General features: G+C 56.3%; 1 protein-coding gene across 1 annotated transcript in view; it reads right to left on the minus strand.

Moving 5' to 3' along the window:
• The window catches only part of CDK5 (cyclin dependent kinase 5), a 27,442-nt gene that overhangs the window by 4,545 nt on the left and 19,268 nt on the right, over positions 1-3,629 (minus strand). The window lies entirely within an intron of this gene.

The following is a 3,629-nucleotide window of genomic DNA, read 5'->3' on the forward strand; positions in this document are numbered from 1 at the left end:
AGAATCGCAGAGCAGGAAGGGACCTCGGAGGTCATCTAGTCCAACCCCCTGCTCGATCGGGTGACACCTTAAGCGGGAAGGGACCTCGGAGGTCATCTAATCCAACCCCATGTTCCAGCAGGAGACCTTTCCAGAATCATGGAATGACAGAGTTGGAAGGGACCTCGGAGGTCATCTAGTCCGACCCCTCTTCGCTCAGGAGAGCCTTACAGAATCATGGAAGGGCAGAGTCGGAAGGGACCTTGGAGGTCATCTAGTCCAACCCCATGTTCAAGCAGGAGACCCTTACAGAATCGCAGAGCAGGAAGGGACCTCGGAGGTCATCTAGTCCAACCCCCTGCTCGATCGGGTGACACCTTAAGCGGGAAGGGACCTCGGAGGTCATCTAGTCCAACCCCATGTTCCAGCAGGAGACCCTTATAGAATCGCAGAGCAGGAAGGGACCTCGGAGGTCATCTAGTGTAGCCCCCTGCCCGAGCAGGAGACCTTTCCAGAATCATGGAATGACAGAGTTGGAAGGGACCTCGGAGGTCATCTAGTCTGACCCCTCTTCGCTCAGGAGAGCCTTACAGAATCATGGAAGGGCAGAGTCGGAAGGGACCTTGGAGGCATCCAGTCCAACCCCATGTTCAAGCAGGAGACCCTTATAGAATCGCAGAGCAGGAAGGGACCTCGGAGGTCATCTAGTCCAACCCCCCCACTCGAGCAGGAGAGCCTTACAGAATCATAGACGGACAGAGTTGGAAGGGACCTCGGAGGTCATCTAGTCCGACCCCCTGCTCGAGCAGGTGACCCTTACAGAATCGCGGAAGGACGGAAGGGACCTCGGAGGTCATCTAGTCCAACCCCCTGCTCAAGCAGGAGACCCTTATAGAATCGCAGAGCAGGAAGGGACCTCGGAGGTCATCTAGTCCAACCCCCCCCACTCGAGCAGGAGAGCCTTACAGAATCATGGAAGGGCAGAGTCGGAAGGGACCTCGGAGGTCATCTAGTCCGACCCCTCTTCGATCAGGAGAGCCTTACAGAATCATGGAAGGGCAGAGTTGGAAGGGACCTCGGAGATCATCTAGTCCAACCCCTCTTCGATCAGGAGAGCCTTACAGAATCATGGAATGACAAACTTGGAAGGGATCTGGGAGGTCATCTAGTCCAACTCCCTACTCGAACAGGAGAACCTTCCAGAATCATAGAATGAAAGAGTTAGAAGGGATCTTGGAGGTCATCCAGTCCAACCCCCCATTTGAGTAGGAGGCTCTTCCAGAATCATAGGACAGAGTTGGAAGGGACCTCAGAGGTCATCTAGTCCAACCCCGTAGCTCGAGCAGGAGACCCTTCCAGAATCACGGAATGACAGTGACGGGCTTTTTTCCTTAATGTCGTCCGGCTCTCTCCCTCTTTCGGGAAGGGTCTGACTTTTGCTCCTCGATTTACAAGAATTCATTCAGTGACAACAGCAGTGAAAAAGGAACTTCGGACCGTTTTCCCCCACTTACGACCGTTGCAGCCTCCTCAAGGTCACGGGATCAAGATTCGGTTGATCTCTACGACGGTCGCAGTGTCCCGGGGGTCATGTGATCCCCTTTGGCGACCTTCCAAAGTCAATGGGGAAGTAACCATGTTACTGCAGTGGTTCACTTTATGACGGTGGCCAGAAAAACGGGGCAAAACTCCCTAAGCAATCCTGTAGTGCAGGGGTCTTCCAACTGGGCCCTTTGGTGACTCGTGGACTTCAACTGCCTGGCTGAGGAATTCTGGGAGTTGAAGTCCACCAGTCACCAAAGGGCCCAGTTGGAAGACCCCTGTCCTGTATAATCTATATCAGGGGTCTTCGAACTTGGCCCTTTTAGGACTGGTGGACTTCAACTCCCAGAATCCCTCAGCCAGGACGCTTTCAGACAGGGCCCTTCCGACTGGGCCCTTTTAGGACTGGTGGACTTCAACTCCCAGAATTCCTCAGCTGGGATGCTTCAAGACAGGGGTCTTCCGACTGGGCCCTTTTAGGACTAGTGGACTTCAACTCCCAGAATCCCTCAGCCAGGATGTTTTAAGACCAGGGTCTTCCAACTGGGCCCTTTTAGGACTGGTGGACTTCAACTCCCAGAATTCCTCAGCCGGCATGCTTCAAGAAAGGAGTCTTCGAACTGGGCCCTTTGGTAACTCGTGGACTTCAACTGCCTGGCTGAGGAATTCTGGGAGTTGAAGTCCACCAGTCAGCAAAGGACCCCGTTGGAAGACCCCTGTTCTGTATAATCTATATCTATATCTTTGAACTTGGCCCTTTTAGGACTGGTGGACTTCAACTCCCAGAATCCCTCAGCCAGGACGCTTTCAGACAGGGGTCTTCCGACTGGGCCCTTTGGTGACTAGTGGACTTCAACTCCCAGAATCCCTCAGCCGGGATGATTTAAGACAGGGGTCTTCCCACTGGGCCCTTGTGTGACTGGTGGACTTCAACTCCCAGAATCCCTCAGCCGGGACGCTTTAAGACAGGGGTCTTTCGACTGGGCCCTTGTGTGACTGGTGGACTTCAACTCCCAGAATCCCTCAGCCAGGACGCTTTCAGACAGGGGTCTTCCGACTGGGCCCTTTTAGGACTGGGGGACTTCAACTCCCAGAATCCCTCAGGCAAGACGCTTTCAGACAGGGGTCTTCCGACTGGGCCCTTTGGTGACTGGTGGACTTCAACTCCCAGAATTCCTCAGCTGGGATGCTTTAAGACCGGGGTCTTCCAACTGGGCCCTTTGGTGACTGGAGGACCTCAACTCCCAGAATCCCTCAGCCAGGACGCTTTCAGACCGGGGTCTTCCGACTGGGCCCTTTTAGGACTGGTGGACTTCAACTCCCAGAATTCCTCAGCCAGGATGTTTTAAGACCGGGGTCTTCCAACTGGGCCCTTTGGTTATTCGTGGACTTCAACTCCCAGAATCCCTCAGCCAGGATGCTTTCAGAGAGGGGTCTTCCAACTGGGCCCTTTGCTGACTGGAGGACCTCAACTGCCTGGCTGAGGAATTCTGGGAGTTGAAGTCCCCCAGTCACCAAACGTCCCCGTCGGAAGACCCCTGTCCTGTATAATCTACATCAGGGGTCTTCGAACTGGGCCCTTTGAAGACTTGTGGACTTCAACTCCCAGAATCCCTCAGCCAGCGTGCCTGGCTGAGGAATTCTGGGAGTTGAAGTCCCCCAGTCCTCAAAGGGCCCAGTGGGAAGCCACAGAAATCTTGAGGCTGGCTGGCGGTCGTAAGTCGAGGACTCCCACGGTCTCCAAGGGGGAGGGGCTTCCTCCCCGGCGGGGCCGTGCACGTGGCGAGGGCCGGGCTCCGCCGCGCATGCGCAGCAGGCAGGCAGGCAAGACAGACAGACGGGGTCCGCGAACCGGTACGGCGGGGCTGCGCTCCATCGTTGCTGCTGCTGCTGCTGCGGCCGGTCGGGTGAGTGGCGGTCGTAGGAGCGAGGACTTTGTGTTTGGGGGGGGGGTGGGCTAGATGGGAGGTCCCGTGGTCAGAGTCTGCAAGGGAGGGGCAGGCTGGGACCCCCAGAAAGAGGGGCAGCCCCTAGTCCGCTGGCTTGTATTGGGGACCCCCCTCCCCAGCCTTTGCTGGGAGGTCCGCAGTTGCGACCCCGGGGGGGGG

This window comes from Protobothrops mucrosquamatus, unplaced genomic scaffold, assembly GCF_001527695.2.
Source record: "Protobothrops mucrosquamatus isolate PMUCROS unplaced genomic scaffold, P.Mucros_1.0 scaffold3537, whole genome shotgun sequence".
NCBI lineage: Eukaryota > Metazoa > Chordata > Lepidosauria > Squamata > Viperidae > Protobothrops > Protobothrops mucrosquamatus.